The sequence below is a fragment of the Ovis aries genome, chromosome 9 (genome assembly GCF_016772045.2).
Source record: "Ovis aries strain OAR_USU_Benz2616 breed Rambouillet chromosome 9, ARS-UI_Ramb_v3.0, whole genome shotgun sequence".
Lineage (NCBI taxonomy): Eukaryota > Metazoa > Chordata > Mammalia > Artiodactyla > Bovidae > Ovis > Ovis aries.
In genome coordinates, this window is record NC_056062.1 from 27,243,943 (window position 1) to 27,255,625 (window position 11,683).

General features: G+C 38.6%; 1 non-coding gene across 1 annotated transcript; it reads left to right on the forward strand.

The window, feature by feature from the left end:
* The first annotated feature begins 8,580 nt into the window (after positions 1–8,580).
* LOC114116500 (U2 spliceosomal RNA) lies at positions 8,581–8,773 on the forward strand. The gene has a single exon (XR_003590404.1). It is a non-coding gene; the product is annotated as a U2 spliceosomal RNA (small nuclear RNA).
* Positions 8,774–11,683: the final 2,910 nt, after the last annotated feature.

Consider the following 11,683-nt stretch of genomic DNA (forward strand, 5'->3'; position numbering starts at 1 on the left):
GCTCAATATTTTTTTTCATGGCATTCATCATGTTTTATGTGTACCTTACAATTTATATATGTCTTATGTTTATTGCCTGTTTCCCCTTGAAGAATGTAAGTTCCATGAAAGAAGGGAAGTTTGAGTGTTTATTCACTAATGTTGGGATTCCCTGGTGGCTCAGATGGTAAAAGCATCTGCCTGCAATGAGGGAGACCCGGGTTCGATCCCCGGGTCGGGAAGGTCCCCTGGAGAAGGAAATGGTAACCCCATTCCAGTACTCTTGCCTAGAAAATTCCATGGATGGAGGAGCCTGGTGAGCTATATAGTTCATGAGGTAGCAAAGAGTCGGACACAACTGAGCGACTTCACTTTCACTAATGTATTAAGTGAAATAGTAGCTGACCCATGAAAGATATTCAACAGATGTCTTTTGAATAATCTGAGAGGAATACAATGACCGTATATCCTGGAGCTAATATGTGACAGTTCCCATTCTCCTGCTTCTCAATAACATTCATCAAATTTGTAGATAGCCGAAAATATTACACTGAGATTTTATAAAGGAAGGAAGAACAGATATGAATGAGCAAACAAAATTTTAATTCTCAGTGTGTCTATGGAGAAAATAAGGTGGAAGTTAACACTAATCAAATCTCATTTCAGATGTCAGTGGGTAATTTAATAAACTATGAAAGAAAAAGTCCAGAAACTCATGAAATAATTGGTAATGGATACTGCAGGACTATGAAGAAAAATTATGCTTCGTGAATCTGAAAAATTATGTTCCATTAATTATGCTCCTTAGAAGGACTTGTTAAGTGTGCTTATAAACAGGTTCAAAAATTGGTTGAGAAAGTTTTGGCATATTTTAACTGCACCATCTTAATGTAACTTCATTTCTTATAGTATGTGCGTCTCAGATCATAGCTCCCATTCTATCCCCACATTGTAACCCCATCATTATCCAACTCAACTTTTCTTCACAGCGCTTACTAAGTCTTGAAACATATTATTTTATACCTGTTTACTCATTGTTTGTGTCTCCTTCAGGGCAGGATAAGCTTGATCCAGTCAAGAACTTTGTCTTTCTTCATCTCTGTTATAGCCCTAGTACCTCAAAGGGGACTGGCATACAACAGGCACTTGATGAATATAAGATAAAAAGGTTTTTTTAACTTTGTGTGTGTGTGTGTGTGTGTGTGTGTGTGTGTGCAAGAGGAGGAAGAAAAGGAAGACCAGCTGGGCAGAGCCTCTCTATTGTCCAATCCATGGATTAGGAAATTAAGGTCTTTCATCATTTCATTCAACAACAACTCACGGACGTGTACACACAAGCTGAAGATAATGAGATGTGGCTTCACGATACAGGATGTCTATAATTCAGCGGGGAAGAAAGGCAAAGTTCTTAACAATCAGCTAGATAGGCCAAACAAATGCTGAAGATTGAGCTATAGAACTGAGCCAAAGTAGGGCCAGTGCCTAGGGCAGAAGTGGCCAGGGAAGACTGCATGGGGAAGGTGAAGGACTGAAGGTCAGTCATTCTTGCTTCCATTAACTTCTGCTGCCTCTCCCTCAGTTGTACCCTGCTCACTTGCTCTTCCATGAAAACATCTTTGCTCTCTGTCACTCTCAAAGCACTGGCCTTGGTGTGCCAACTAAGTTCAGTTCTCCTTCATTAAAGTACATATACTCCCCACCTTACAAATCTAACATTCACGTCATGACCTTTCTCAGGAAGCCCACCTTAATGAATTCCTCCTTACTTTAACTGTATTTCTACAGTTAAAAACTGCTCACTATACCTGGTACATATAGGCTCTGTACATTGAATTGGCTAGGGAGAGAGACATACAGCTAATTATAACACAGGAAGCATTAAGCGTTATAACAAAAGCACTATGGGAACAAAGGAGTAGGAATGACCTATTTTCCAAAGAAGCAACACTGAGGCTAAGATCTAAAGGATTAACAGGATTTCACCTGCCAAGAAGGGCAGTAAGGAGAGAGAAAACAATAAGGAACTCAGATATGAAAATGTATTACAAAGCATGAGTCATTCAGAGAAGCTGATCTATAGCATATGGAGTGCTGGGAGATTGGATTAGAGATATATTTTGGAGGTTGATTGGGAAAATCTTTGGATGTCTCACCAAGGAGTTTAAACTTTGTACTGTATACACATGGGAGCTATGTTTAAGAGAGAAATGTGGTATAATCAATTCTGGTTTTGGACAAATAACTCTGCAGGAGAAAAGCAGGGTAAGGAGAGATTAGAAGCACATTTATCACTCTAGGGATGGTAACTTTTACAACATTTTTAAACGATTGTCCAAAATGCTCTGACGTAAAAATCAAAAAGCTATTTTAAGGATTGGAATTTTAGATGACTGTAATCTTTAGGTTGGTTTTCTTATCTCTTTTAAGACCAGCATTATTTTACTTTTGCTATTGTTTTGAGTGATTGTTTTCAACACTTTTAAGTTTGTTAGAATATTTGCCAGTTATGTCCAACACTGAATCTTATGCTTGCTGGGCTATAAATTCCTGGAATTATTACAGTAATAAGGATGTAATAGTATAGAAGAAGGAAGGAAAGAACACAATACTATTTCAAAGTTTCCTATGCACCAAACGCTTTAAAAATACTTCATTTTATTTTTTATGAAGACCCTGTGAAGAAGGCATTATTATTTCCATCTTACAGAAATTAAAACAGAGTTTAAGGAAATTGTCCAATATCTCACAGCTACAGAATGACAGGGATGGGATTCTAGATCATGCTTGGGCTCCCAAACCCGTTTATTTCCATGTTACCATTTTCCATTAAATAAACCTGAATCAAGAGTTTACTATGTCTCCTTCGTGAGTATTGGACTTTAAGAACATACCGTAAGTAAGTGGGGTTTTCTTTATTTTCAACATCCCACCTCATCATGCCCTCCAAAAAACACCCAAAAAAACTGTTCTCTACCCTTGTCAGCCATACTCTGTGTTTGAGGAAGCTAAACTTTACAGATTGTATCACCCACATTCCTTTCCTCTCTGGTTACCAGTGGGGTCCTGCCATTGGGGGGCCATAGGCAACAGTTCTGACAACAGGAAAATTCATTTCCCACACCTACTCCCTCTCTGTTTTGTAGTGGTTTTTCCATCTCTGACCTTCTCTTGCCTCTTCTACCCTAGAGGATGTATCAGCTCCCTAGCATTTTCAGCCCTAAGGTGCTTCTCTATTCCTTCCCTTTACCCTTGCTCATAACTCAGTAACTCATCATTAAACTTCTCCATCAACCCTTTGATGTTGCTACTGCTTCCATTCTAGGGCCCTAACTGATTCCATAATCTCACAGTAGACCATAAGCTGCATGAAAACAGGGACGATGATTGTCTTGTTTATTGATTTATTCTCAAGGATAAGTAGTTCTTAAAAGGACCAGGATTGTATACAGCCTGACAACTTGATAAAAATAGGTCCTATTGTTTACATTTACATGCTGAAATATCAACTATTTGCCTACCCTGCTCCCATCCCCAAGGTTTTTCCAATATATTTTGTCTAGCTATGTTTTTGCCCAGATTTATTCTTGCAACACCTTCTTTTCACAGAAGACTTAATATTCCAACATATAGAAAAATTCTACTTACTTGAAGAAGTTGGAAGATGAAACAGTCTGATTAAGTAAATGTAAAGAGCATGGTTGGGGCTAGTTCAATTTCTGTCATGTTATCCCAAGTTCAGTTAGGGTGTGTCCTTCAAACTTTCTGAGCCTCTACATTTGTATAGCTGGAACAGTATAATACTAATATATCTATTTCGGCTTTATTGACTATGCCAAAGCCTTTGACTGTGTGGATCACAAGAAACTGTGGAAAATTCTGAAAGAGATGGGAATACCAGACCACCTGACCTGCCTCTTGAGAAACCTATATGCGGGTCAGGAAGCAACAGTTAGAACTGGACATGGAACAACAGACTGATTTCAAATAGGAAAAGGAGTACATCAAGGCTGTATATTGTCACCCTGCTTATTTAACTTATATGCAGAGTACATCATGAGAAATGCTGGGCTGAAAGAAGCACAAGGTGGAATCAAGATTGCCAGGAGAAATATCAATAACTTCAGATATGCAGATGATACCACCCTTATGGCAGAAAGTGAAGAGGAACTAAAGACCCTCTTGATGAAAGTGAAAGAGGAGAGTCAAAAAGTTGGCTTAAAGCTCAACATTCAGAAAACGAAGATCATGGCATCTGGTCCCATCACTTCATGGGAAATAGATGGGGAAACAGTGTCAGACTTTATTTTTGGGGGCTCCAAAATCACTGCAGATGGTGATTGCAGCCATAAAATTAAAAGACGCTTACTCCTGGAAAGGAAAGTTATGACCAACCTAGACAGCATATTAAAAAACAGAGACATTACTTTGCCTACTAAGGTCCGTCTAGTCAAGGCTATGGTTTATCCAGTGGTCATGTATGGATGTGAGAGTTGGCCTGTGAAGAAAGCTGAGCACTGAAGAATTGACGCTTTTGAATTGTGGTGTTGGAGAAGACTCTTGAGAGTCCCTTGGACTGCAAGGAGATCCAACCAGTTCATCCTAAAGAAGATCAGCCCTGGGATTTCTTTGGAAGGACTGATGTTAAAGCTGAAACTCCAATACTTTGGCCACCTCATGTGAAGAGTTGACTCATTGGAAAAGAGTCTGATGCTGGGAGGGATTGGGGGCAGAAGGAGAAGGGGATGACAGGATGAGATGGCTGGATGGCATCACCGACTCAATGGACATGAGTCTGAGTAAACTCCGGGAGTTGGTGATGGACAGGGAGACCTGGCGTGCTGCGATTCCTGGGGTCGCAAAGAGTCAAACACGACTGAGCGACTGAACTGGAACTGGAACTAGAATATGTCATCATTTCCATCTACTCTGTGAAAATGGGAAGGTTCTTCTTCTTTTACAAGGACTTCAGGTAATTTCCCTATTAACCTCAGGACTGCAAATAGACCAAGTTTCTTTGAGCCAATATATGTCCCACACCAACTGTGTGTTCTCAAGTATTTGTCAGCTTCAACTCTCTAAGACAAGAAGTCCCAGCCATATGCTCTGAGCTGTTAGGTCTTGATTGAGCAATGCAGACAGATGGGCCCACTGGAAAGATGCCAAGATGTTGGCAGAACTGGCTCCTGAAACTTGGGTGCTTTCTTTGAGAAATGAGAATTTTCTGGATGGTAGTAACAGTGATGGCAGTAGGGATACTGTTGAGGGGAACCAGTCTTGTTAAAAGTTGGCTCTCACCCATGTAAAACTGTGCAAAAGCCTACATCCTACAACACAGTCTTGAAACTTGAACCTTCATGGAAAGGAGTTGTGAGCATTTGAGATTATAAGCATTTGTGGCAGAAGAAGGAAGCTTTTCCAAGTCTAGTTGATTCATTTTTAAAATATTTTAAAGTAGGACTTGTTTATAAAAATACATCTATGGGGAAGCTCAATATAATGTAATCTCTTTATTTTGACTTTGTTTATTGTTGTTATTATTGTTTAGTCACGAAGATTTGTCTGACTCTTTTATGACTGCATGAACTGTAGCTGGCCAGGCCTCTCTGTCCATGGGGTTTCCCAAGCAAGACTACTGGAGTGGGTTGCCATTTCCTTCTCCAAGGGATCTTCCCAACCCAGGGATATAACCTGTGTCTCCTGCACTGCAGGCAGATTCTTTACTACTGAGCCACTCTGTAAATTTATATATTATATATATATATAAAATTATATATAAACTTATATATATATAAATTATAATTATACTATTATGTATATATATAATAGTATAATTATAATTTTATAATTGGCTAATCATCAAACAAAAAAATCTGGAAATACTTGGTGATCAGTTAATAATAATAATAATAAAAGATAATACTTGTGAATCATTTCCAATACATCTAGAAAGCTATGAGTCCCTAAACTACAGCTGCAAGCCAAATCCAGCTTTGCACCTGTTTTTGTAAAGAAAATTTTATTGTAACGTAGCCACAAACATTTGTTTACCTATCACCTGTGACTGCTTTTCCCGCTGTAAGAGTGGGGTTGAGTCATTGTGACAGAGTCAGCGTCCTGCAAAACCAAGAATAGTTACTATTTGGCCCTTTACAAAGAAAATTTGCTGACCTCTAAGTGCCAATGTAAGCACCTCGCATGTTTTATTTTGCTTACGCCTTTCCTCACCTTAAGAACACAGCAGCATCCCGCACACCCTGCCTACCTTAGCTGCAGTTTCACCTGCCATGGTTTCACATACCTAAGATCAACCATGGTCCAAAAATATTAGATAAAACATTTCATAAATAAGCAATGTGTAAGTTTTAAATCACATGCCTTCCTGAGTAATGCGATGGAATCTCAAGCTGTCTCACTGTCCCACCTGGGATATGAATTATCTCTTGGTCCAGCATATCCACACTGCATCCACTACCTGCTTGTTCATCACTTAGCAGCTGTTTGGGTTATCAGACCAACTGTCTCAGCATTGCAGTGCTTATGTTCAGGTAACCCTTATTTTGCTTAACAATGGCCTCCAAATGCAATAGTCGTGCTGGCAATTTGGCTACTCTATGACTGTGCCTCATCTATAAATTAGTTCACAGGTATGTATGTATAGGAAAAACATGGTGTATATATAGGACTTCATACTATCTAAAGTTTCAAGCATACCCTGGGGATCTTGGAACATAACTGCATGCATGGGGGGCTGCTAATGTATGTAGCATATTTATCTTCAACTAAGAGATGAGAAAACTGAGAAATGGGGAAGTTAATTGGCCTAAAATCTCACAAGAGATTCAGTCTCTAAGAGTCTGAATCTAGCACCCATGTGGTCTTGCCCTTTTTTCAGGCTTATTTTGACTATTATAACCCACAGAGCCTAGGAATTAGTGAAGAATTGGAAATGATTCTCTATTCTGTTCTAATAATACCCAGACTGCCAGCTCCTGAGAGCATCAAGAGCCTTTAGCTATAACTGGCATGACCCAAGTTGAATCTGCTCTGAGTCCCTCCTCCCTTCAACTCCTCCTTCCTCCTCAGCTATGCCCCTGACTCCCAAATTCCTTTCTCCATCTTCCCCTACTCCTAGGTGCTCTACCACATTACTTATTCTTCTGGTCTCACAAGTCTTTCCGTTTCATTAGGTTTTTTTCCCACTTGACTGTAGCTGAAAGGGTTTGAGTTATATGTAGGTAGAGAAGAAAAGTGAAGAGAATTCCTTTGCAGAGTCAAACATCCATAAGGCAAAAGAACACTTACAGGATTTCCTCCCCATGATATTTGATATCAATATTATCAAGCTAAAACAGTTTTCATTTCTCTTCTATAGTTTGAATTGTGTACAAAAGTCCCCCTTCCTTTTTTCTAATTTACTGTATGTGGGGCTTCCCAGGTAGCGCTAGTGGTAAAGAATCAGCCTGCCAAAGCAGGAGATGCAAGAGATGTGAGTTAGATTCTTGGGTCGGGAAGATCACCTGGAGCAGGAAATCCAGGTAATGGAGTAGTGTAGAGTAGTAACGGAGTAGGCAACCCACTCCAGTGTTCTTGCCTGGAAAATTCCATGGGTAGAGGAGCCTGGCAGGCTAATGTCCATGAGGCCCCAATGAGTCGGGCATGACCGAGCGACTGAGCACATACACACTGGCTAACCAAAGGAGTGGGGTGGTTTTGGAAAACAGGTAGGTGAAACTAGAGAAACTTCTTACCTTGTGATAACATGAAATAAATGTGGAACTTTAATTTGCGGGTTGGGGAGCAGGAATTGAGCCTGACATACTCAGACTCCCCTCTCATGGCTGAAGCAGTTGTCCAGAATTTTTATATATATATATATTTCAACATTTTTATTTAAAATCACCTAGTTAAGATCTAAGCAACTGAATTCCATGAGAAAAACAAACAAAAAATTTAGAAAACATAGAACTGGTACCAAAGAATATAGTTTTAAAAGCAACCACTGGGAATTCTTATGATAGAATGTACATAAAGCTACTAGTTTTGGTGAAGATTTTGGTGAAGCTACTAGTTTTGTTCAAGATTTTACAGTCACTAAAATGAGGATGATGGTAATAATAATGATCATCCTTGGAAGTCCCATGTCATGGAAATCCCATGTCATGAAATTTCCCATTACAGTTCCTCAGGGATGTGTTCTCTAGCAAGAGGGGTTTCTTAAGGAGGTAAAAGCAATTGTTGCAATAAACTCTTAACTGGTTACCACAGAGGCTTTTCTCTGTGGATCTCCACAGACACTGCAGATGGAGTCATTGTTCTAACAGGTGATATGATCAAGACACCTCCACCAGCCCCATCTCATTAGTACCAGGGCAGAAAAGAATGGTTCTTCTGTTGCGTGAACTGCAAAGCCCTTTTAATAATGCACATCATTTTATCAACACTCATGTGAATTAAATATTTTAATGACCCTGATGAAACTGGAACACTTGACATTGAAATTAAACACACACACACAGAGTTAAACAAGGGTCACTAAAGGTAGGGGGAAATGGAGAAATTACTCTATAGCCTGAAAGATCTTTGTTCTAAGGAGTTTTCTGCTTTACTTCTCAGCCTTTTGGCTAAGATCAAGTGTAGTATCTGTTCTAAGTAGTTTTCTGCTCCATGGAGTATCCAAAGCTTGCCCACTCAAAGTACCTGTACCCTCTTCATTCTCAAAAGCATTTTAAGTTAAAACCTTTATTAACATCTATTTCTATAAAAATGCATATATATTATAATAGAAAGCAGTACTGGAAGAATATATGTCCTGAATGTCAAAAAGATTGGCTAGTGTAGTGGGGAGTAGGGTAGCACAGTTCAGTGTTGTTTTCTCTGTTTGCAAATGGGTAGTATTTGTATGGTGAGAAGAAAACAGTCTTTGAAAAAGCTATGCCCTGGATGAAAAAGGAAAAGAAGGGCTATATTGTTCATTTTCATTTGTTTTGTCCTGATTTGCTTGAAATGTGTGATTATCCTTGAAAGTCTAAGAGTTTCTCTTCTGCATAGGGTAGTAGAGCCAATTCCAAGGTGTTCTGAGTATTAAAAACTGGCAGGCATTAAACTGTCTCCCTCTACTTCCTCCATAGTATTTTTCGTATATTTTAGGTAATTTTCTCCCTTCAGGAGGAATAGTGACTTGGCCATCTTACCAAATGTACCTTTATTGCAGAAAAGCAATATATAATATAATATAATATAATATAATATAATATATAATACTCTACACTTTGGAGGAACATTGTTCTATGTGAAATTATTCTTTCATTATCGGGTGGGAACTCATGTTGTTTGGACTATCATTTCTCATATTTGGCTAAAATTTGCTTCTTTGTACTTTTTACCCTCTTGATCCTTGTCCTGCCATTCACTACACCGAAGAACGCTGGGTGTGCTCTCTCTTTTACTCCTTGTTTTATATTAACCAGCTGTAGATTCAAATATATGGATGAAGCTCACAAAGACTATAGGTTTTAACCCTAGCAATTCTAGCTTGAATATCACCTGAGCTAAAAGACTGTCCTTCCTCTGCCACCTTTGTCTAGCATGCAGTGATTGAGAATATTATATTAGAGAATTCATAAAATTGTACACAAAACCAAAAGAGAAATGTCATTTTCTTTAAATCCTATCATCTGTCAATGAAAAAGAGTCTCAAGGCTTTATATCTTGAATTCCTTTTGATATAAAGTCATCACTTACCCCCATCCATGCTTTATCTTTTTTCATGCATTTATTCATTCAATAAATATTTATCAGCCACATATGCCAGGTGCAAGACAGAGTGCTAGGTGCTTTGGGGTATGAAACAATAAATCAGACATGGGAGTCTAACACCTACATTAAAAAATAAAAAAATCAAACATCCACTTACTTGGTATATAGGGAACCGGTATCTAGACAATTGGTTTTTGTTCTTGTTATTTGATTTGTTGTCTGTTGACTCTGCCTAGCTCCTTGATGCTATGTAGACAGCTAGTAAAGGTATAATTCCTGGAAGCATTTTCTCTAGGACAGAACTCAAAGAGGATGGATGACACACTAGTTATTTAAAGACACTTAAGAAGATCTCTCTTGTTCCTGAAAGGTTTCTGGCTATTGTTCAGTAAGAATTAGTGATTCTTCCTCAGAACTTGTTTTAATTTTAATTTGTCCCTGACCTAAAATGAGCTTAGAGAATACAGGGGAAATAGTTTTTATAGAAGTTTCCAAGCCCAGTAAAAAAGAAGAAAAAAAAATATATATATATATATAGAAGCACAGTCAGATGGGAAGAGGAGAGAAGAAAGGGGGGAAAGAAGATGAATGTTATTTTTTATATTAATTTTACAGGAAGTATCCCATGTTTTATCGCTCACATACCACAAAGATAGATGATCTTTAAAATCCATTGGTGGTAAGATTGATACTGGACTGATCATGAAAGATCCTCATGGAAACAACACATCTCTTTTTAAATTTTAGAAATAGTCTCTATGATATCTAGTGGCAAACACTTTGAGGTCAATGTACAATATATAATATGAGATTTACCTTTAATCCATTTGAAAGAGAGAAGATCATCTTTGATGCAGGGGCAAGGTGCGGAAGGAGAATTCTCATCATTGCCTTCTAAGAGCCACTTACTTTGCTTTCTTTCAGAGTTATGAGCCAGTTACATTTGCTCTTCTCCCTAACAAAAGATTGTATTCTCAGTCCTGGCTATATCTGCACTTTATCCATTCCACATAGACAATGCCAATCCCCCCAGTTAAAATCCTGGAATGGAATGGAAGAGTCAGTGAAGAAAACATTATATCTACTGCAAGAAAATCCACAATATTCATAAAATTTAGGTGAATTTATTCATATGTATATAGAATAGTCATTCTTTTTAGATGTCTGATGGCATTAGCACACACATGGTGCTAAGAGGACCACACACTGGTCATTAGAGGAAAGAGGAGGGATGAAGGACAGTAGAGAGGTTTCATTGTTTGGCCTCCAACCTCCTTTTCTTTAAGGAAGTATGCCAGGTTCCAAAGGAAGAAGAGACTAAGAAGCAAAAATAAGTGTTTTCATAAGACACTACAGACCCCGAGGTGGGACTTCTCTGTACCGTATGGCTGCGGTCACCAGAAACTGATTTGAGAGAAACCCCTTCAGCACTTCCTGAATTTGTGGGTAGGTGATATACACAGGAGTAGAAAACCGAGCCTCTGAACTCACCCAGACTTGGGTCTGAATTAAAGCTCCTGGTTGTCGCTTTACAGCTGTGTCATGAGGACATGTTACTCCTCCTCCATCTTGTCTTCATGAGAAGTGGGCTCATAGTCCTGGGTCATAGATGGTTGTGAGGATTATATCTGTAGGGTAGAATGTTTTCTTTTTTTCTTATCCTCATATATGTGATGACAAAAATTATTTCACCTCAAGTGTTAGCTCTTTTGTTTTAACAACTAGTTCTGAAACTTTTAGTTTAAAACCAAAATGCAAACTGATGTGAAGGAAATTGGGTGATTTATAGTACACTGAGTCCCAGTATTATGAATGAATTTTATTCCAAAGGTTCATTTGCATGTAAGTCATCTACCACATTACAGGCACGGAACAGATGCTAATTGCTGGGTGCCTTCCAGTTCTAAATGGCATCTGGCATTTTAGCAGCTCCTCATGCAGCTTTGTC